The sequence below is a fragment of the Ochotona curzoniae genome, unplaced genomic scaffold, assembly GCF_017591425.1.
Source record: "Ochotona curzoniae isolate NIBS_2020 unplaced genomic scaffold, NIBS_Ocur_1.0 contig_3498, whole genome shotgun sequence".
NCBI lineage: Eukaryota > Metazoa > Chordata > Mammalia > Lagomorpha > Ochotonidae > Ochotona > Ochotona curzoniae.
The window spans coordinates 25,223,352-25,247,850 of NW_024465885.1; the positions used below are offsets into that span (position 1 = coordinate 25,223,352).

Consider the following 24,499-nt stretch of genomic DNA (forward strand, 5'->3'; position numbering starts at 1 on the left):
AGGACCTATAAAGGAACACATATAATATTAAGAAATGCTTTCACAAACTTCTAGAGTCAGTAGCAAATTGGTGTCACAGAAGGGATAGTCAAGAGTTAAGTTTGCATCATTTTCTTTTTCTCTATTATTGTTTGAGATTAGTTCTTTAATTTATGAAAGTTAAAAGCTCAGTGCATGTTACACATAAGATTTACATTTTGATATCAATAAAGACATTGAGATAGGATCATGCAATTGAGACAGTATTCCTTTTTAAAAATAAGCATCTCCAAATTAAATCTTACTAAAACTGAAGTTGGAAATGTTTGAACTCCATCCAACATATATTCGCAGCACAAACAGTGTAACCTCGCACACTATTTCTTGAATGCCTTTGCCAAAAAACTTGCCTCACAGGTATTCCACCATTTCCTCTTCCTGGTTACATTTCTCTTTTTATCTGATGATTGAAATTTTCATCTGTTTTAAAGACAGCTCAAGTACTATTAACTGCAGAAATTCTTTAAGAGGTCTTACGTCTACCATCTTGCCCATTGCCTTAATTTTTTTCTTATTTATATATTTTGATATAGTTTTTTTAAATCTATTTAACTTCAAAAAGTTACAAAGGGTGAGAGGGAGAAACAAGAAGAGAAAGTGAAAGCTTTGGTCGGCTGGTTCACTCCCCAAATGCTCACGATGTCCAAAGTCGGGCTGATCAAGGCTGGGAGCCTGGAAATGCTTCTGGGTCTCCCAAGTGGGTGCCATGGCCATCCTTTACTGATCTCTCAGGCCATAACCAAACACTGGATTGGAAAGTGGAACAGCATGAACCAGAACAGGTACTCACAAGGAATGCCAGCACCACAAGCAAGTAGTCCCAAATGTTCACTTATTAATAATACTGGTACTTTCCAGAATTTAAGCTCCATGGTTGAGACCTGGGTAATGGATTTCACAGATTATCACTAAGATTGAACAAAGAGTGAATCAAATCCAGCATTTAGAATGAAACAGAAAATATCACCCATGGGAGATATGACCCTTTGAAAACTGGAACCTGCGAAGTAAGCTCAACAAGAAACACCCAACATGTGAAACCAGAAATAATGTTCCATTATTAGAAAATTAAGTCACTGAATTAATTAGCTGTTTTGTAGTTGTATTTTTATCATCTTTGTGTATGCAAAATGTATTTCATTATGCATATTTGCCGATTTTTAGCCATTTAAAAAATGTGGACAAAAAGAATGTTGTAAGACTTAGTTTGACATTATCAATTATAGGAGCAAGATTTTTTTTACATTGATCAGGTGATAATTGGGTGATTCATTTGCTGTTTCCTCATTACACTGTTATAACATGTTGATGTATGATTTAACTTCCATTAACTATTGCTAAAAGACTAATCTAGTTTAAGATGCTGAGTAGGCAAGCAAAATCATCACACACAGGAAAAACACTTTATAATCAACTTAGCATCTGAGTTAGATGAGGAGGCAAACATAGAAGAACATAGAAAAAATTATATTCTTGATCTCAAAAGAAATACCTTTTAAATAGCAGTGATAGAAGGGAAAGTAATTTGCTATGAGATGCTGCCCAAATTTACAGTAATTTTTAACTGTTATGGTCAAAACTGTTGAGGACAGTAAAATACATGCTAAATAGTGCATTCCATCAATGATTTTTAGTGGCAAAATATGTGAATAAGTGTAATTTTATATAATTGATAGTCTTTCCATATGCAGAAAGGAGCCTACTATGTCACTTTTTAAAATCATTGATCATGCTTAAGAAGGGAGTGCTTGGATTAAATTGTTACATTTCTGCAGTTTATGTCCCTTCATTGGAGTGAAAAACTGGTATAAAATATGTAAGTACTGCTGAATGTTGAATGAGACTTTCCATGTGGGAAAATGCAAAGCACACCCGAGACGCACCTTGGATTCTCATCTGTGTGTTGTAATCTTCAGACAGATTTGCAAAAACACAAAATGTTATTTGACAAATTGTCAAATAAAGAGGAGCTTCTCCAACCTCTGCAATTGTTGAGACTTAAACTGCATCTTGAATTGTGATCCATTGAGACATCAGGCTTTCCAAGCCTGATTGACAGAGAGGCCAGATAGAAACTTTTCCTTAAATCAAATCTTCCTTCTACTCTTTGCTTTCTTTTTAGGAACTTTGAGGACTTAACGCTTAAACCTAAATTGCAATTTATTTTCCTGTTTCAATATTAATAGCTGATACTTATATGTAGTACTTGTTTTACACAAAATACTATTCTTATTGTTGTCTAGGTATTAGGAGACCTAAACCTTAAGACATCCCTGTGGGATAACTAGTGTTATTTTTACAATCTCATCTTACATATAAAGAAACCAAAGCATAGAAAATGGCTTACGTGACCAAGGTCACACAGCTGTGTAAGTGACAAAGCTAGAATTCAAACTGAAGAAGTCTGTTCCAGAGTTTGTGCTAGTAAGTAGCAATTCCCCATACCCCTCTACATATTTCCACCACCAAAAACAAAACAAAAAATCAGAAAAACACACACACAAACACAAAGTTGAATGGTGAAAGAAACTAGAATTTCAGTGTTGAATGCTAACTGCCACTTTGTTTCATGTTTTATTTCTTATGTCCAAGGATCTAAGGTGGAATTTGGTTCCACTTATTTAGTTTAAGAAAGTCAAGAGCTAGATTTCAAATTTTAGCCGAACAGAAGTAACTCCTGGCTCCACCACAGGAGAAGGCTAGTGCTCAAAGTGTGCAATTATGCTTTAAATTAGACTCATTTAAAACAAAGTCAGAATTATGCGATCTGATTTGGCAATATTGTGTGTTTTTAGAAGTCTATGTTCTCTTTAAACCACCCTGTCCTCAGGGAATTTCATTTGTTTACAACTACTCTGTGGCAAATGTAGTTCAAATGCATAGTTGAGTGTAGAGGTGTACGTTCTCTGCAGTTTCAATTTTCAGTTAAATTCTTTAGATAAACACCTTCATTATTTTCCCTCTGTAACTGAGGATAATTGTATAAATTATAACTAAATTCTATATAAACTATTATCTCCTTGTAATTACCCCAATTAATGTTTTTAATTGACATAATGATTCACTTTTCAGCTTAGTACCTAAGGCATTTCCATTAACTCTGACATGAAACAAGTCAGTTTCTAAGGGTTGCACATCTAACAGATTGTTTGTCCCCAACGTATATGTGGTACTTTCTAGACTTACACACAGGGTAGGTTCTGAAAGCTGATTGCCTCTCCCTTTGTTAAACCAGTAACACTAACCAAGCATTTGATCCCACTACATGTGTTAGGACAAAATTCCTAATATTTTCTGTGCAGCATTTGCATCCTAGAAGAACTGTTGTGAAGATTAACTCCTCCCAAAGGAGGTAGGGAGGGAAAGAGGGAGAGAAAGAAAGAGATAGGCTTGACTGACTCACTTTTTCATGGATTCCTGCATTGCTCAACTCATGTCAATATACAACAAAAAAAGTTAGTTCTTAGTGATCTCAATATAGGTTCCTGAGTCAGAGAACTTTGACATTGTTTCAAACAGTAAGTGATCTGAAGTACCAAACTCAAGGAATCTTGAAAAATTCTATCAACTGGAGAAATACTTGTTTCCTAGTTGGTCTTGCAAAATTGCCCGAAATGGCCTGAGACTCTCCTGGTCACCAATTTCCTTTATAAGCAGAAAGTCAATAAAGAACCCATTTACTTGAAAATGTCAGAATTACAGAAGTGAAAACAAATGCAGATATTGCTATCTATTTAGGGCATAAATGAGAAAGAAAGCAAAAATAGCGTAATAGTAGGCTAAAGGTAGAGCAATAGTAAATATTAAGCTTATTTTAAGATATTAAATGACAAAATATTCAAGTTAAAAGAAATTTCATCTTGTCATTAATTTATGAGTCTCTTTCTGCTGAAAATGACTGGATTCCAAGAAGAATACAACCACTTTAATGGTCCTATCTGAAAATGAAATGAGTAGTAAGACAGGAATCTATGTGCTTTATTCAGTGTATCTGTGTGTCTAGAAAATACTGTTAGACTTGCATGCTTGGTTTGACTGATGTTCCTTATGCAATAGAAACCTGAGAGAAGCTGCTTGTAAGTAAAAAGGGTTTACACTAGCTCTTGGTTTTGAAGGCTTACCATCCAAAAGACCCCATGGCTGTGGACATGGTGAGATGTATTCTCTGAACAATACTGATCACATGATAACCCAGGAAGCAGAGAGAGAGTGTTCAAACAGAACTGGGATTTTTATAAGCAGCTCTCCTAAGAAAAATACTTTCTAAAGCATGCCCTCTATGACCTAATGAGCAACTAGATCCACTTACTGGATGCCACATTTGATTACATTTCCACTCAAATATGAAGTTTTTATTTTTTTAGTATAACTTATTTTTGGTTTGGTTATCTGTACAAATTGTGCCAGCATATCGTATTAGGAACTTGATAGAATTTACCTAACGAGTTGTTAAGAACATTGCGAATATAGGATGAAAGTCCAATTTTCTGACAGCTTCTTCTCAAATAATAAATAATGCTAACATAAATCTTAAGTACTATGGAGTGATATATGTGAGGGAAGAGAAACTTGGAATTCTTGGCTCCAAAGCACAGAAATGAGCCTTTGCTGATGATTGGTGTTCAGTGATAATTAATTGGCTTAAATTGAAACCACTTATTTGAGTGATGCTTACTGATATCTACATGCTAGTGATGCCACAATCCACATCTCTACACTCAATGTTTTACTGTTACAATTATTATATTTAACAAATTATGTCTATTGCAGGAATGTGCGTCCATTACCAAGTGTAGCTGACAATTTACAAATTGTGTCAAGCATATCAACGTAGTCATTCCTGGATGTAAGCGGCAGAGCTGATGAGTCTATAAAACCTTGGGCAGTGGTTCTGAGATCCCTGTCATGCTCGAATTGTCACTGTGCTACTCAAAACCTGAGCTCTGTGGTTGTGGCAGTGGAGAACAGCATTGATCCTAGGTTGGAATGTTGAGCACTTCTAGTGGAATGGTAGGGTTGCAAAGTAATCAAGGAGTCCAGTGTGAGAGCACTTGCAATTGTCAGTCCAGTCTTTAAGAGATAGGAAAGCAGAAGTCAGAGAGGAAGTTGACTGAGGTAGGGGGAGGGAAGCAGGGGCCCTGGACATCCCATCAGGATTAAGCGGTAGATAAAAAAATATAGAAAGCAGAGGGGGAAATAGTTGTTTTAGCAATTTCTTAACTTTGCCTTTTTATGTAGGCTGAGGATTAATTCTGACTTTACTTGTCAGAAGTCTAGAACAGTTCCTGCTCCATCTTAAGTGCTTGATAAACTCAAGACAGTTTGGGCAATTGTAGCAATGGCAGAAGTGATAGGAGCAACAGCAGTGTGAGTTAATTTCCTAGAAGATGGCAATGATGTCTTATCTATTTCTTCAGAAACTAGCTTCTAGTACATTCCTTACATTTCCACCAGATCCTCCTGGTTAAAACTCCTGTCAGTTTCCCAGTGAAGGCAGAATAAATTAAAACATAAGTGTTTAGCTGCTGAAGAGCCCTCTGAGTTTTATTCCAGCCCCTGCCTGTCCTCATTCTTGGACTGAGGAACTGACAGGTAAAAGCCAAATGGATTTTAGCACACTTAACTTCCATGTTTTTTCAGAACGTACGTAAGTACTTGTCTGACAGCTCCAGGTCTAATTTCTGTGTTTGGAATTATATTTGTGCATATTTGCCCCAGTGTTTGTGATATGCTTTCCTCTGCAAAACTTGTTCTTTTTGATTCAACTTGCCAGAATTAATTTTTTTCCTCTTTATTTTTACTTGAATTATGTATCGAGTATACGATTTCTCACCTAGGAGCATCACATATTTCTCACATTAAACCACAACGATTGAACTTAAGTCTCAGAAAAATATATGTAATATTTACAAACTAAACATTAGTGAAATGAATAAGTAAATGAATGCTACTGTCTGAATATTCAAAAAACATTTAAGTACAACTTGCCTCAGTGTACCTTTAATATCGTCTCAAACTTTTAGACTATGCATAGTCAGTTTTTGAAAAATACTATGTCAGTAGTACACTACCTGCTAATCGCTGATTAACTGCCTATTGACGTTATACAATTATATAATTTTGAAATTAATTTGACTCTGAAGTCTTTCTAGACAGTATGCTATCATGAATCACTAACGTAAGTTTTGATTCCCTCCAAGAATGTAGTGGTCATATTCTGGTATGTAAATTATGGATATAATATACATATAGATGTATAAGTAGTCTGTCATACTTGAAAATAATACATACCTATAAGGTAGAATAACAGAAAAGCAAAATATAATTTTCTACTTATCATGTATACATTTATTTTACATTTCGCTCAAACTTCATGGCAAGATCCGTGTATGAAGGAGGGCAGTCTACAAAGACAACGAAAGCTTATACTTGTAGGAGATTCTTTCATTTCTAATTTGTAATTCTGCAAAGAAATTCCCTCCTTCCCCCAAAAAATACAGCAGCAAAATGCTCTCTTGAAAAAGTGTGTGTTTGTGTAATTTTTGTGTAGTCAAAATAGTCAGTAGGGTCAAAGGAATGCTCAAAATGGCAGTTAGTTCGCTTCTTATTGCAAAGTCGTATGTCTTGATTTGTAAGTACCGGAAAAACAGGTTACACGCACTGTGTTTTATCTTCTTCCCAGACCTAGAAACTAGTGCAGACATGTGTGCAAAAGACACACAGTGCTCTCCTTTGAGTTCTGACAAGTTGCATGTGTGTGTGTGTTTAATCAGATTTCTTCCATTAGAGATAATAACTGCCTAGTTAGCTTTTATATAATTTTGTCGTTCATTCAAAAAAAAAAAACCAGACATGATAAAAATAGACATCGTATTCAAGTAGTTGAATTGAATAAGAATTGCATAAATATTGTTCATTAAGTCTTAGAGATAAAAGTTATGGGAAATGTTATCCTAAAATCATTGCAAAATCTAAAATACACACAAAAATATAGGACTTAATAAAGTAAAATCTCTGCTTTGGCCTACAAAAGAGAAAAACAACAGAAAAATGTCGAAGGCTGCTAATGTGAAGTAATATGTAGAAGCATACGGGCTGCTTAATTACAGCCAGTTTATACATAGACAAGTAAAGCCAGAATGAGCCTCTTACATTTCAAAGAAAACTAATTTGCATCATTGAACTTTTAAGTAAACTTCAGTACAAAGATGAGTGCTCATTGGTAGATGCCTACAGTACTCACTGCTTTGTCCATCTCTCTGAGATAAAAATAATAATTTTAATTTATTTTAAGTCATGAAGAAATGTAAAACACTAGGGTAAAATCCTTTTTATAGAAAGTATAATTTCTACAAATTTTCGTAAACACCTCAAAAATCTTTTTAAAGCAACACATTGAATGTTTAAGTCACATAACGTGCAGTTTGCCTTTACAAGTATATGCAGCATTCATTTTGAAATAGTTATAATTATGCATAATTTTCTACGCATTTCCATCACCTCAAAAAAGAAACTCTACCTTTTATTGGCTAGAATTCCACGCCCCACCAACTTCGATTCAGTTTTTCCAGCCTTAATAAAGGTCATTATCTTTTATGTCTGTAAATTTGCCAATTCTGGATTGCTGTCGTGTGATACATAGTAGTTCTGAGGTTAGCCTGTTGGATTAGATACAATATTTTTAAGATCTATCTATGTCATAGCAGTATTAGCACTTGTATCCGTATTAGTATTATTAGTATTAGTATCTGAGAGCTGGATACATATGATACAGTATATCCGTAGCATGGGATGCTATCTAATTTCACAAGGAACAGATAATGATAATTCTTGGTGTGTATATAAAGCAACTGCATTCTTATTACAGTGCCACTGGAGATACAAACTGGTACGGAGTGCAGACTGTTGTGACATTTCCTCAAAAGTTTACACATAGTTACCCTTTTCTCCAAAAAATATCACTCCTAAAACAGATAAAAACATGTGCATGAAAAACTCATATACAAATGTTCATCGTAGCTATATTTAAAATAGACAAAAGTGGAAAGGAGGTCTGCATCCTAGTCCCGGAGACTCCTGGAGGCTCCCAAGTGCTTTCACCACAGAAGCGATGGATATTCATTGAGGATTCTCAGTATGGACACCAAGAACTGTATCCCGACTTCCTAGGAGATCACAGGGAATATGAATGCCCTTGGAGGCTGAAAACTCTGAGGTCAGTCATTTCCTATTGGATTTCCCAAACGGGAGGGTAGCAGCCCAAAACCCTCTCATAGGGTCTGGCGACATCAGAACTACTGCCAGGAGTCCCGGGTGGTATTCAGAGATAATTTCATTAGTTTATATTTCAAAGAATTATTACTCCCATTCCTTTTTATCATTTTTGTTAGTTTTTTTAGCATAAAATAATATTGTTTTTCCTGTGTCTATAGAGATGAACATGTGAATTTTTCTATTTATTCTTCTGTTCTGAGATATCTATGTGCCTGTTTTTAACAATCCAATCTGTCATCCCTGGGGTAGAGGTCGTTTGTTCATAATATTTAATTCTTTATATGTTGTTGAAGTCAGGTGGTTTATATATTTTAAAAATTTTTTAATTTCAGTTCTGTTTATTGCAAAAAACTCATTTTCTCTTGTTGAATGCATTACTGGCTCATGGATTACACGATGGCCTCATTTTTGCCAGGAGACTTTTGTGTTTCCTTTTGTCACTCATGTGTTGGTTATTCAGTGGAGCGTTTTTTCATGGTGCTGTAATTGGTTGTTGATTTTTGTTGTTGTTGTTGTGGCTGTTCTAACTCATACCAGTTGTTGACCTGGTTTCATGCTTCTCATTTATGGAAATGTATAGTGATGGAGTACCGGGGTCTATCATATACAGATGTGGGGGAATAATGGAACACACATCCTTGCTTTCAGACGAAAGATAGAGTCTCAATGAAACTGTTTGAAATGTGTAGACAATGAGATGCTGGACTGGCTGAGACTGTACCAAAAATGTCAAGGTACACTTAGATAAGAGACTAATAGAATTATGATTCCTTATGGAGAACCACGCTATTATAGTAAAATGGGGAAAATCTGTTGGGGGGTGAGAGTTTGAGGGGGAATCCCAGCCTATACAGATTGTACCACATAATTCAGAATTCAAAATGAAAATATATTTTAAAAATATTTTAATTTCTACTTTAATATCAGATACTTATTTGTGATTTTTTTTACTTGTGATAACTTTATCTTGCTTTAGTGTTTCATTTTGTACTGATTTCACAGAGTAAATTGGAAATATTTATCCTTCTGTTTATTAAGACCATCTTTCCACTTTTGCATTTAATTTATCTTCCTCCACCAAATAAAAATCTGAATATTTAGAAAGAAAATCTTTTCTCAATTCTGCTAGATCAAAGGATATTTTTGTATATGCAATAGCTGCATAGTAAATAAATGCATTCAAGTTAATAACAATTTGCTCTCATCACATTTGTCATGAACAACAATGCTTTTAATATGTGTGCAGTTGTCTTTGTGAGTCTCCATTGAGTAAGTATTTACTTCTAATTAATCCACGGAGGTTATCCCATTCTGTGGTTCTATAACTTATTACGTACAGGTCCTAAATGAAATAAATTTATAATGCATGCATGCTTATTCTAAAATATCAAAGAGATTTTACTTTCTTTGAATGATTTTTAGCCTTACAGCCTCAAGAATCCTCCAAATATCATTTAGTTACTATGGAAGTGTGAGATGGCACAGTTTTACAAGTGCCCCCTGTGATTTTTCTAGGTTTCTATGGAAAATTAAAAGTGTGTGACACTTCTCATACTGCAGAGAAAATCAGCTCAGAATGCGTCTGAAACCTACATATAATTCTATAACTATGAAACTGCTAAGAAAACAGCGCATACACACACAAACATACAAAATAAAACCACAGGAGAAACATTTCAAGCATCAATGCAGCCAGTAACTTTTTTTAGATAAGACCCAATTGTGCAGACAACAAAAACAAAACTGAACACATGAAATTATGTCAGGCAGAAATATTCCAGCATAGCAAAGGAAATGGTCAATGAAGAAAAAAAATAGTAAAACAGGAGAAAATATTTTCTAACTATTCATCTGACAGAGGATTAATGTTTAAAATATGTAAGAAACTCAAAAACTCAACTGTAGGAATACAATCAGCTTAGCTTTTTAAAAAGGGCAACAAGGTGTGCATATGGCATAGTGTTTTAAGGCATGGTCCAGCCTCCACTCTGCATGCTGCTTGGGCCCCTGACTCCTGCTGCTAATGCCAACCCCGGAAGGGAGCTTTATGCAGGAAGCTGGATTGGAAGTAGAAACAAAACTTCTTCCCAGGCCCTCTTGAAAGGAATTGAAGATGTTCTAAATGGCGATTTAACTTGCTGCACCACAGCAGTCATGCTAGAAACCTTTCTTTACCTCTAACCAATCCCCTAATATAAACTTTTCAGAAATGTCTGTATTTGTTGACCTGCTGCTGTTTCAAATGCCTATGTACAGTGCATTCTTTGCATTTCTGCACTGAAAAGATAATTGTTCATGTTTACCAAGAGAGAGAAAGCAAGAGTGATTTTAAAAAGTTGGCAAGAGCTTATGATCTGTCCAGGCTAAAAGTCTGCTTCAGGAACATCACTCTGCACTGGAATGATTGCAACTTTACAGTAGCAGGAATTTAGTCACTTGAGCTGTCATATCATGATTAGGAAGTAGCTGGGATAGAGTTTAGATAGTTCCAGTGAAAGCAAAATGATGTGGCACTTTATCTCTTTCTATTTTGTATGCCTGAAGGGACGGTGTTTGAAAACCCCTGGATAGTTTTCCACTCGCAGGGACCTTACAGGTAATTAGACCTAGCAGTGTGAAGGGATGAGAAATAGGCAGTCTAGAATTTTTGCCCCTAGAGAAAAAAAAAGCCATCTAGATAAAAAGGGGGAAAAGGGAAATAAAAGTGGGAGATCGGTTGGGGTTTTCAGAGACTTAGTGGATTCACGTGTCAACTGCCTGCAATTCTGTACCTGTCAGGAAATACGTTCCAGAATCTTTAAGTGAATAAGAACAAGAGGCAGGGGGGAATGGCCAAGAGCAAAGTTAAGATGGGAGTTGAAGTCAGTTTTAGAACAAAACCAAGCAAAAGGAACCCATGTATCAAAAGCATATATTGCAAATAATTTACAGCGGTATTTTCTTAACTTTTTAATGTATACATTTCAATCATTCTGAAACATATCAAAACTTTAAGTGATCACTAATTTCCTCCCCTCCCTCCCCCACTATCCTGTTCTAGAAGCAGTGTGTTCCATAAAATGCAGCTATGACATTGGCAGGAATTGGGGCATTAAACCTGAAGCTGTTTTTTTTTTTTTATATTTTAAAAATATTTTTTTTTTCTAAAGTGTGATTAACACAGAAAATGAGAAGGGAGTGGGTGGAATGACTATACTTAAAAACCGGTATCATTGAAAATAGTCAAAACAATCTTTACAAAAGGAAACTTTAAAAACCATAAGGGAACATTGTTGTACTTCTTCCTAGATACAATAGTGTTAATGCTTAATCTCCGTTTAGACATATGTATGTGTGTACATCTTTCTTTGTTTTATGTGAAACTGAAACTGGTTTACAGATTTCAGTATGCATCTTTAATGAAAAAGCACTCCTTTCTGTAACTCAACAGCACATCTTAGGAATGTAACAATAATTCTGCATTGTTAACTCAGGCATGAATTTTCCACAAGTGCTCCTAATACAACTTTTAGAGAAACTGCTTTTATTTATATTTATTTTATTTATATTTTAAAACTATGTTTGCATTTAACCTGGATTCCACTTTTCTTTTTATTGACATATTGGACTAAAATTCTTCATGATGGAAAGCAGTGAGGGCTGTTCTCTGCATTCCAGGCTATTTGGAATCATCACTCGTGTGAACTGAGCAAGATACCAGTAGCACTGCCCCAGCCCCCACTGGTAATCAAGAAAGCTGTCTCCAGAGAGTTCAAAATGTCCCCTAGAGACTAAATCTCCTTGGGTTAAGAGGCATTGCTCAATTTTAAACTAGGAGAGTACCTACATTTACAGCTTATTTATTTTCAGCTTGTCCCAAAAAAATTCTCTATTTTACTTCTGAACTATCTCAGCACTTAGTACCAGCCAGTCTTCTATAGAGTTTACAAAGTCAGTATGTTCACTTAGTCCTCTCTGAAGAAAAAAAAATATTGCTAGAATGTTCAATTTCATATCTCACCATGAAAGAATCACATGGAAAAGTTTTTATGTACAGAAACAATTTCTATCAAGCTTCCAGTGTAATTGCGAAATAGGTGGTCTAAAAGCCAAGTTTGGAAACCCTTTTTGTATTTCATGTCTAGCAAATTCATTATTTTCTTCCTTTTTCCATGATAGCAAACTTATTCAGTTCATATTTCAGTTACTATAATGTCTTGTCTGGTTTTCCTAATGCCAGTTTCTTTTTGCTACAATTATTCCTTTGTGTATTGCTGTAATAATCTTCTGCAAATACCATTTTTATCAAATCACCTTCCTGCTCAAGAATCAGCTACTTCTACCATATCAAGTCTAAACTCTTGGCCTACAATTCAAGGTCCTCTGTCAACTAGCACTTTTGTACCTCTCTACTTTTATCTCTCACCACTACAGACTGACTCTCCCCTCCAGCTAAATTCAGCCAACTTTCCACTCTTCCATGGTATTTGTGTGGATTTGAGTTTCCCACAAGTTGGAATGCCCATCTCCTTCACTCTTTCCACTACATAATAAAAGTTTGTTCCCCACTCACCTACTTCTGGAAAGTTTCTAATTAAAATGTTCTACCAACTCATGATGCTGATAGAACCAAAATAATTTAGGCAGGTAAAAACTGTAAAAGAAACGTCTAATATTATAGAAAAGGAATGTTAATTTCCAATTGGTTCATGAAATCAAAGAGTTAACCTGATAACAATATTAGCTAGCCAGAATTTTAATGGCAAAAAGTATACAAAGCAAACCTTTAAAAATAGCTGAGTGAAGTTCAACGGAAGTATGAAAAAGTAAAAGCTACAACAAGACACAAATCATATAGTATCATAGAAAATAAGGGATTGAAAAACAACAAGATAGGAAATGTGAAGATTGAAATGAGCTTGGTGGCAAATTGAAATACAAGATGCGAACAAGTAGGAAAGTCAAATCTCAATTGACTGTACAAGTAAATCAAAATCTCTTCCAGGGATAGTGTTGGAACTGAATGGATATCACTTTCACTGCTGTACAGCCATAATATATACATCCAACCAACACTTGTCCTCTTTATTGTTGTCCTTTCCTTAGCCTGTTAAGTAAAGCACTCCACCAAGATCCCATTCCAATGACATACTATGTGCAAACCTAATTCATTCAGTGCAGCCACATTTATCTCCAGATGACAAACATTAGGAATTCATGAGTGTTTCTGGTTTTCCATGCCCTCAGCAACACTTGGGCTTTCCCACCTACCAAAGTGTGTTCATTGAATGGGTGCTGTAGCATATCACATTGTAGGTTTACTTCCATTTTTCTAGTTATTAAGGAATTTACACATCCTGAAATACTGAGAACTGGGTAGATTACTTTATATATGAATCCCTTAGTCAAATCTATGTACTTTTTGGCATAATCTCTAATTGCTTCCCTACATGTATCCTTTATCACTTCTATTGAATTCTAAATTTCACTCACAAACATTAGGCTTTTGCCTAGCCTCCTTAGTATTACACATGATAACATCCAATACACTCCCTGTCTGCACTTTATGGATTGTATCAAAATTATGTATATCTGTTTTGCTCATAAGACCTAATCATCAAAAATAATTTAAAATGAGAAAACCCTTTTCATTCCCAACTTCTAAGAAATGCAAAGTGAAGATGACATTGAAGTATAGTGTGCTAATACATCATCTGCAGAATTGCTATACCATTTGGGTGATGGTTCAAAACCCGGTTGCTCCACATCCCATTCGGGGCTCTGCTAATGCTCTGGGAAAGCAGTGAAAAATGTCCCCAGTGTTTGAGTTCCTGCACTGCATACTCATGGGATGCCTGGACAGAGATCCTGGCTTTGGTCTGGCCTAATCATAATCTTTATGACCATTTAGAGAGTGACCATTTAAAGAGTTAACTATCAGATAAAAGAGATATTTTCTCTTGCTCACTCTCTCTCCTCCCCTCTTCTTTCCTCTCCTCTCCTCCCCTCTTCTCTTCTTTCCTCTCCTCCCCTCTTCTTTCCTCTCCTCTCCTCCCCTCTTCTCTTCTTTCCTCTCCTCCCCTCTTCTCTTCTTTCCTCTCCTCTCCTCCTTTCTCTTCTCTTCTTTCTGCTTCCATCCCTGACTCCCACCTTCTCCTTTTCCTCTGCTTCTCCAGAACTCTAACTTTCAAATGAAAAAACAAGTCCTTAAGTAGGAAAGAGAGATAGAGAGAGAGAGAAGGAGAGAAAGGCAAAGTATGCATATAAGGTATTGTCAAGCAAAATTATCTTGCAGTAATAACTTCCTCCTGGGACCCTGGGAAACAGCTTTGCTATCTCCTAAGAGCAGAATATCCAAGACTTGTTATAATTAGACATCTGCTTATGGGTTTGTCAGAAACTTAGAACATTTATAATCATAGTGACATCTAATGTGACCACAGACACTTCACTTTGTCCTGTTTCTAGTACCATGGGTTATTTGCATTCCAGTAGTTCACTATTTTTCTGATAAGGCCAAGATCAAGTTTACCTGAAATACCTTATACCTGAGAAGACACAATACAGGACAGGAAGTTGGCCTCTCGGAGTGCTTCTCCAATCTTGTGACATAGTTGGGGGAACATACAGAGTGTGAAGCAGGCTGGAAAGGACAGGGACATGGGAACAGACATGCCTACATGGGGGAGGAAGAATACATACTGAGGATGTATCCAGGCACACAACAAAATGCATCATTAAGAGTGACGGGGAAAAAAATTCCACGCAGGCTGGCATATCTAGGTTTCAAGAAATGAGTGACAGACAGTAGTGGTAGAGCAATGACTTTATGCCAAGCTTGCAGAGTAAACTGGCTGTCTCACATGCCAAGTGGGAAGAGCTGAGATGCAGGAAATGTTGAAACAAGGACATATAGAGCTGGAATTAGATGGATGGGCCTGTCATTAACTTGTAAGATCAAAGTCAATGGAGTAGTTTATAGTCAGCTAAAACCAGAAATACTCCAGACCATCCAAAACTGGAGTGGTAAAGACACAAAACAGAAATCAAGATATATGTTCTTAAAGAGCTATGAACACTTGTACTTATTTATTCACTAATAATAAATATTGTTTGAGTCTCTTTACAAATGGAATGCCAGTGTAAATTGAAGTAAACAAGCAGAAAGCTTGACCCTCGTGAAACTTAATATTTAGTGGGAAAAGAGGGCAACACGAAAGTCAACAAAAAAGACAGAATAGGTCACATGTGAAATGCAAAGGGAGAAAAAACTAAAATGGAAAAGAGATAAAGAGAATTTTCAGGAAGAGAGGGTTTGTACCATGGCTCAGTACAAATAAGTGCATGCTTCCCTTAATTTGTGGTAATTAATATACCGACTATACCAAATGCAATCTATATAATAAAACTGACAGTTGGAGATCTGATTGTGCTTTACAGCAATTGTCTGTAATGATAAAATATATTGAAACTATTTCATTGTAAAAAATTAAAAATAATAAAGAGGGAGGGTGGGAGTGAAGGAGAAAGGGAAGGGAGCTGGGAATTATCATTGTTCTTAAAGTGATGTATATGAAATACATGAAATCTGTTCCATTTTTATTCATAAGATATACAAAATCTGAAAAACAAAGTTTTAAAAATAAAATGGAGCCCACACTGAATCCCAAAGACACTGCTTTGGCCTGTGGAAATTCCAGTGATGTGGTAACCACGCACTAAAAAGCCCACCTAGTAAATCACTTTGAGTGTCAATTCTGTTCCAAATTTTCTTTTTCTTTCTTTTTTTTTTTAAAGATTATTTATTTTTATTACAAAGTCAGATATACAGAGAGGAGGAGAGACCGAGAGGAAGATCTTCCCTCCGATGATTCACTCCCCAAGTGACCACAACGGCCAGTGCTTGGGCTGACCTGAAGCCAGGAACATGAACTTCTTCCGGGTCTCCCACGCGGGTGCAGAGTCCCAAAGCTTTGGGCTGTCCTCAACTGCTTTCCCAGGCCACAAGCAGGGAGCTGGATGGGAAGTGGAGCTGCCGGGATTAGAACCGGCACCCATATGGGATCCAGGCGTGTTCAAGGTGAGGACTTTAGCCGCTAGGCCACGCTGCCAGGCCCTCCAAATCTTCCTGACACTGGAAGCAAAGATATATATTGTCTCAATTGTACTCGGCAGTGGCATAATCATCACCATGACAGGGAAAGCGGCGTCACCGTGAAGCCGACATATATATATACATATATATAACTAACATAGCAGAGAAGAAGTATTGGTTTCCTTGGCACAGGAACATTTTTTTTTTTTAAATTTTGTGTGCATACGATGTTTATCTTACTACTTCACCCACCGAAAGTGCTCATAAGTGTATTGAATTACATTAAACCAAAAACTAAAACACATTTGAAATTAAACAGCTCAGCGCAAATGTATTAATTAGATGACGTAACACGGGCCAAAATGGCTAGCAATGCAAATATTTTCCTTAAATATTTATTTGTTCATTTGAAAGCCAGACCGAAAGAGACAGAAAGAAGGGGAAGGAGAAAAGGAGGGAGGAAGAAAAGGTGGTTTTGTACCCACAGGTTAAGTCCCCAGGTGGCACAAGACTGGCACTGAGTGAGTTATAACCCAGTCGCCATGAAATCTTCCAGGTCTCTCCCTTGGGAACAGGAACCGAAGCGCTTGGGCCATCTTTCACTGCTTTCCCAGGAATATTAACAGAAAGCTGGATTATAGTGGAACCACCAGAGAACCTCCTGCTGTAACAAAATAATTTTTTAATCTGATCAGTGGGGCCCAGAGTGGTGGCCTAACAGCTAAAGTCCTCGCTTAGAACATGCTGGAATCCCATATGGGTGCCTGTTCTGGTCGAGGCAGCCCAGTTTCTCATCCAGCTTTCTGCTTGAGGCCTGGGAAAACAGTTGAGGACGACCTAAAGCCTCGGGATCCTACAGCTGTGTGGGAGACCTGCAGAAAGTTCCTGGCCCCGGCTTCGGATGGGCGCAGCACCGGACGTTGTGGTCACTTGGGGAATGAATCATTGGACAAAAGATCTTCCTCTCTGTCTCTCCTCTGCTTAGTATATCTGACTTTCCAGTAAAAATAAATAAATCTTTAAAAAAATCAGTTCTAAAATATTTGATCACACAGTGATATGCATATATCTATGTATATATATATATAGCTATATACATAGATATATGTATATATGTGTGCGATGTGTGTGTGTATATATATAGTGCAAATTAATCTCAAGGATAAATTAGATCTATTTTGAAGCCATGAACACTTTTGTTTAGGAAAGGAAAAAGAGATTAAAAGTGATTTTTAGGGCACAGTGCAGTAGCCTAGTGGCTAAAGTCCTCACCATATGGCCGCTGGTTCAGCTGCAGCACATCCCATACAGCTCCCTGCTTTTGGCCAGGGAAGGCAGTCAAGGATGGCCCCAAACCTTGGGACCCTGCACCCATATGGCAGACTCAGACTAAGCTCGTGGCTACTGACTTCAAATCAGATCAGCTCTGGCTATTACAACCTCTTTGGGAGTGAACCAGCTGACAGATCTTTGTCTTTCATTTTCTCTGTAAATATGCCCTTCCAATAAAAATAAAAATGAATCTTTAAAAAATATTTTAAAAAGTAATCTTTAAAAATAATCATCTGTGGGGCCTGGAGCCATGGCCTAGCGGCTAAAGTTCTCGTCTTGAAAGCTCCACGATCTCATCTGGGCACTGGTTCTAATCCCAGCAGCTCCACTTCCCATCCAGCTCCCTGCTTATGGTCTGGGAAAGCAGTCGAGGATGGACCAAAGCCTTGGGACCCTGCACCCGGAGACCTGGAAGAGGCTCCTGGCTTCGGATCGGCATAGGATCGGCCGTTGCGCTCACTAGAGGAGTGAATCATCGGACGGAAGATCTTCCTCTCTCTCTTTCCTCCTCTCTGAATATCTGACTTTGCAATAAGAATAAATAAATCTTTAAAAAAAGATAATCCTCTGTGAAAGCCATGTCTGCATTTCATAAGTCAACAGCGGTGTGTGTTCTATTAAGATTGTTTCATCAAAGTTTCAAATGAACTAATAATAAATGACGGGCAGCAGTTACAGGGATTTTATTTGCTATAATTGAAAATTGAATAAATATTAAATTTGAAGTGTTGAAGGTAACCCAAGTTAATAATTACTGTTGATTTTGACCTTTACTTACAATTTAAATTTTATTGCATTCTTTATTGATTTAATAGCCTGTTATTTCCTTGTATATTATAAGTATTTATTCAAACAATGATGAAAGAAGGTATTTTTGCTTTTTTTCATAAAGGTTACTATTTTTTGATTATACTGAAAGCTATAATTATACAAGAACATAGACTACTTGTTCTATGATTAATTTCCTTCAATTATTTTGTGATTTCAGTTATTTGCAACAAACAGCTTAGCACATCATGGATCTATTTAGGGATACTTTGAAACATCTCTTCATTTTAAATATGTATTTCCATACACATTTGACAAAGTATGGGTAGGAGAAAGTGATCCCTGAATTATTCCTGTATGAGCATGATGCTCTCATTCTCTGTAGGATTTTTCTGAACAGTTATTTGCTTCCATGATGTGCTCAAATATGAGAGGTCTTAAACAGTCCAAGTGAAATGTATGTTATTAAAAATTATGAATAAACCTCAAAAATGGTCTGTATCAAATTCAATTTGTGCACTAGAATTATGAAGTAACCTTGTAGAAGTTTGCATAGCATAAGTGTGGTAGAAGGGAGAATTTGGCTGGCAGGTAGGGTTCCCTTTGGGATGACCACAGCCCATATTGGACTGCCTCACCTTCTGCTGGTTCCAGCTTCCTGTTGCTGCACGTTCAAGGAAGCAGGAGTGATCATTCAAGACACTGGGTCCAGGCCACACACATGAGAGACACAGGCAAACTGGTAGCTCCTAGCTTCGGCATGATCTACTTCTGGCCACTGCAAATGTTTGTGGAGTGAACCAGTAAATCTCTCTGTGTTTATCAATATGTAGAATAATTTTTTAATTAAAGCATTAATATAGTATGGATTAATACCAAAAATCTTAAGTGACTTTTAACTTTGACCCCAACTTTTTAAGTTTTTAATTTATAGATGCAAATCCAGCAAGTGCTTTTCATAGTGAAGAAAATTGACGTTTTTAGAGTTGTCTAAAGTAATGGATGGAAGAGCTTCTTTTTTCAAATCTAACACAAACAGTTTAACGCTACAGACCACCACCTAATGAGTATTTCTTAATATGTCATTGGATTAATGAATGTTAGAACGATGATGCCTGTAAACATACCCATGTCCTTTCTTCCAAATGTACCATATCCTGAAGCATTCATACCTGTATTGAACCCAGCATTAATAAACAACTACTATTATGGGCATTGTATTTGGGACACAGCAGTCCATAGATATTTTTGTTTTGGAAGACAGTTTACTAAGGAAGATGAGGAAGATAATGTTTGATGATAGATCCTGTAGTGCAGCATTCGAACAAAACAGAAATGAGGATCAGAAATGGTGGGAAGCTCTCATATCAAACGACTGGATTACAATAGTGCTGCAAGAGAAAAGAACTGTAAAAGGAGAGAAAGAGACAGAGAGACAGAGAGAGAGAGAGAGAGAGAGAGAGAGAGAGGCTTTATAATCACTGACAGGAATTTTCTCATTCATCAGGCGCATGTTAAGTGCAGTATGCCTATTAATTAATTTGCTTCTTGCACTCAACTTGTGAGCTAAAGTAATGACTACATTTTGCAGATGAGAAAACAGAAAGGAAAAGCCAAGTCAGGCAAATTATTAGGCTGGTAATAGCAGAGTCAGGATTCAACTGAGGCAAATACTTCAAGAGTCTGTAAGCAGTGCTTAAATGTAACTGAATCATCCTAGAGAAAGCAAACACAAGGACAATGCCCAAGATGTGTGCTGAATGTTGCATGTGTCGGGGAGAAACTCTAGAACACTGTGGGTGGATGGAGTGAGTAGTAAGAGGGACAGTGAGGGTGAGAAGGAAAGTGAGGGAAGGGAATTAGGAAGCTGTGGGCCTGTGAGTGATGATATCTTAGGAAGTCATTGTAGACTGATGATAAATGAAGACATGTGCTACTGCCTTGTTTTTGTTTGTGTTTCAAATCAAGGGTATTTTATAGCATGGGATGAATTTAAACAAGAAAAAGTGGAAGCATAACTTGCAGACTAACTATTATGATCATAACATACTTTGAAATAGTCCCACAGTGGTTTGTATCTCCTTACCTCGTTTCATTCTTCTCCACTGCACTCAGCAGCATCTAACTTACGGTGTATTTTCAACAGTCTGCAGTCTTAAAGCAATTTTAAGTTATCAGCAAAGTTGAAAAGGAATTAGAGGTACTTACCATGCACTCCCTTCCAACAAGCATGCAGAGCCTTTGCACACCCCAATAGCAACAGTCATCAAATGCGTTATAGCTGTTACAATAGATGTTCTTACATTGACACATCCACAGTCTCTGGCCTAGCTTAGGATGCTATTTTGTATTGTATTTATTTTCTGACCTCCCCTACTATACAATAACATCCAAGAAATCAGATACAGTGTTTGAGTCATTGTTTTATCTCGAGTTCCAAGAGCAATGTAAAATTATTGTTATTTAAAAATGACTTTGAAGTTATTAATTAATCCATCTACTTCATCATTTTCAAGAGATTTCTTCTTTCAACATGACATGTATGGTTATTTTCAAACACTGGCACTGCAGAGTCACTCTTGACTTTTTGACTGTTTTGATGTTGTACCTCTGGTTCATTCAGTGATGGTAGAATGAATGCCTCCTGCCAACCAGTCAATTCTGTATGATAAGGCCAATTAAATCAAAATACATATGCGCTGTCAAGTTGAATGTAAATATTCTGTTGGAAGAGATTTCACTTAGAAGTCAAGATTGCCAGCTCTTTCTCTCATCTCATCATTCTTCCTTTTGATGCCTTGATTACTAGCAATGAATTGTGCAACTACAAACCTCAGAATTATCCTGCTCGAGACTCATTTGTGTGTTAATATTCTCAATTGCAGGTCCGCTTTTGCAATCTCACATAAATATTGCCATTACACAATTTAGATTTTCTGTATTAAGTCCAACAGCAAGTTTCTGTCTTCTTGTGTTTAAAAGTATGTTAGTGCTTGTTAAAACCTGCACATGGATGTTTTTACTTCTGAAATTAGGTCACCCCAGAAACAGAGTCACCCTGTCAATGTCTGAGAATGCTATGTGTCTTCAGCATCACCAAAAGACTGTTGTTACACATCGGCTACAAGGCAGGAGGAAAACTAGTAACCTATTGTCCTCAAAGTGTTTATATAGATTCCAAATGTTTCTCACACAGAGAGGGGATTAACCAAGGCATCTGGAAGATCTACCTCTGTTATTTGGCATGCTTCTCTACAATACTTTTACAAGCTGTAACTTCTCCGGGTGAAAAATTTTTCTTCGTCACCATGATATGTTTTCCACCAGAATGCCTAAAAATTATTGTCAACTTTGTTACTAAATTAGATCAGAAAAATAGTTCAGAATGTTGAAATCAACATGCACACTATTTAAAAGAATGAATGAATAACTTTTTGCTATGTATTTTAAAAATAAATTTTAGAAACAGCTTCTTGTCATATATTCTGCACTGAATTTGCTTTTATAATAATGTAATGCACAGCAGTTCTTCAGTTAAATAAGGCTAAGCAAGTTAAGTAAACTAAATTTCTACCTAAATTTCAACATTTATATGATTGCCTAAAAGGCAAAATAAACTCTAAGATTCAAGATTACATTGTTAATTTAGTGGTAAATTCTAGGATATCAAATTTCCTAATTAAATTTGTAATTCATGGACTTGAAGGTCATTATTTATAATGAAACAGTTTTTCTAAATTGTACCTCTATTGTTTTAAACATAACCTTTTAAGATACGAATACTAAATAATGTCAACTGTGTTATAATGTTAAAATTAACTTTTATTATTAGTGTAATTGATTACACCATCAAGTCTAGCAAGACTGATCCATATGCGTCTAGTTCTTCTGGTGATTCATCCATACCATATGTATACATGCCAGAAATAGGCATGGTACACTTCAGAAATGTTATTTTGAAATTTTTGTGGCATTGAGTTCTCATATTATGCAATTCTATCATTGCACAAATGCAGAACTAAGTAATTGAAAGAAAAAATATTTTCAACAGCATGTAACTAGTAATATACCAAGCTAAGAATATAAAGTATCAAATTCTAAGGCCAATCCCTTAAACACACTACTTCCTATTTCCAATGACATTCTCTATAGTTACAATGTAAATAAGATTTCACTGGTCTACAGGACAGGTTGCAAGACTTTGTCTTTTTGTTTTAACAGAGAGTACATACTTTAGAGTTTGCAGAACATACAATCTTTGCTGCAGTATTGTTATCATTAGTTGTATAGCACACAAGTAGCCACAGAGTAATGATAAAAATGAATGAGGCTGTGTTTCAATAAAACTTTCTAATGAAAATTAAAATATGTATAAGGTTCACAGATTCCAAAACAGTATTTCCCCTTTGATTTTTCCAATTATTTAAATGCACAAAAACCATTAGGACCTCATAGTTGTTATAAAATAGGATGTCAGCAAGGTCTGGCTTTGTAAGTTTAGTTTGTCATCTCCTAATACATAGAAATTGGGGCTATTTTTTGTTTTATTTATAAAAAATTGCTTAACAAGCAGAGTTGAGATATAAATGGAGACAGAAATCATCCATCCACTGGCCTAATTGCCAAAGCCTACCTTAGCCACAACTCAGCCAAACCAAGAGTAGATGCCAACAATTCAATCCAGGTCTCTCACACGGTGGCAGGGACCAAAGGAATTACGGCATCCATAGCTGCATCCCTTAAAAAGGAGGTGTCTGTTAGAAGGTAGACTCAGAAGCACAGATATGACTTGAACTCAGGCACTTTGATATGGAACACGCGTGCACTCAGGGAGACGTTACTCCTGAGCCACATGCCTGTTCTAGTAGGGTTTTCTTTCTTTCTTTTTATATAAAATTTATTTATTTTTATTGGAAATGTAGATTTACAGAGAAAAGGAGAGACAGAGAGGAAGATCTTCCATCCACTGGTTGACTCCCCCCAGATGGATTACTATGAATAGCATTTATCATCCACTCATCCATAAAACGATGATACTGTGGTTTAAAAATAAGGAAGAATTTTTAATAAAATTTTAAGTAATTTTCTATAACTACAAAGTGAAAATTCCCTAATAGTTCATTATACTGGTCCCATAAGGTCATATATAATTAAATAAAATATTGCAAATAAAGTACCTAAATTGTGAGGAGACCAGCTATGATCTAAATAGATATTTAGCTTTCATATATCACAGTTTATTAGTGATAAACAGTTATTAGTGAAAAACAGTTTAAGAGTGGATTTTCAGTCTGATATAATTTTTGAAAGATTTAACAGAATGCTGAAACATGATCACATTTTACTATACTTTTAGATTAATAAATAATTTTCACAGTTGCTTCACTTGGACTTTTTATCTAGTACATACTACATCTCTATTTTACTAGAATAAACTAATTTCCACTTAAAATGAGATTATCTTTCCATAAACCAGTTCTCCTATCTTTCTCTCGTTAAGAGAAAATAGTAACCTTTTAATGAGACATTTCTCTGTTCTGAGACCTACATAGGGAGAGAATATTGACTGTTTTCATGAGTTTTGTCACCTAGTTATTATGCTTAAGGTATCTGTAATGATCATATGAAAAGGGAACGCTCAGTGTAAAAAAAAAAAATAACCAATTTTTTTCAAGAATGTCAGTGTTGAAGAAAATGTAAGTAGAGTATTTTGCTGTCAAGCAGAAAGAAGTAGAAACAATGAGTAAATAGTTTTGACAAAATATAAGGAAGTATTCCTGACAATGGGAGAGTTTACATAGGGAGTTTTCAGGATAGTATGTACATTGTTAACATCATACATTATAAAATCCTATTTGCAGATTCATTTCACATGCACATTAATTTATTATGATTTCAAAAAGTCTTTTAAAATTGTGCCTAAATATAATTCTTGAGCATTTTTTGACCGCAAACATCCTGCACTATTTCTTTTTAAAAATTGTACATAGATTTAAATATATTTCATTTGAA

General features: G+C 36.0%; 1 protein-coding gene across 1 annotated transcript in view; it reads left to right on the plus strand.

Moving 5' to 3' along the window:
- Positions 1-24,499, plus strand: part of ROBO1 (roundabout guidance receptor 1) — a 1,020,189-nt gene that overhangs the window by 320,936 nt on the left and 674,754 nt on the right. The gene's annotated exons all lie outside the window — the stretch shown is intronic.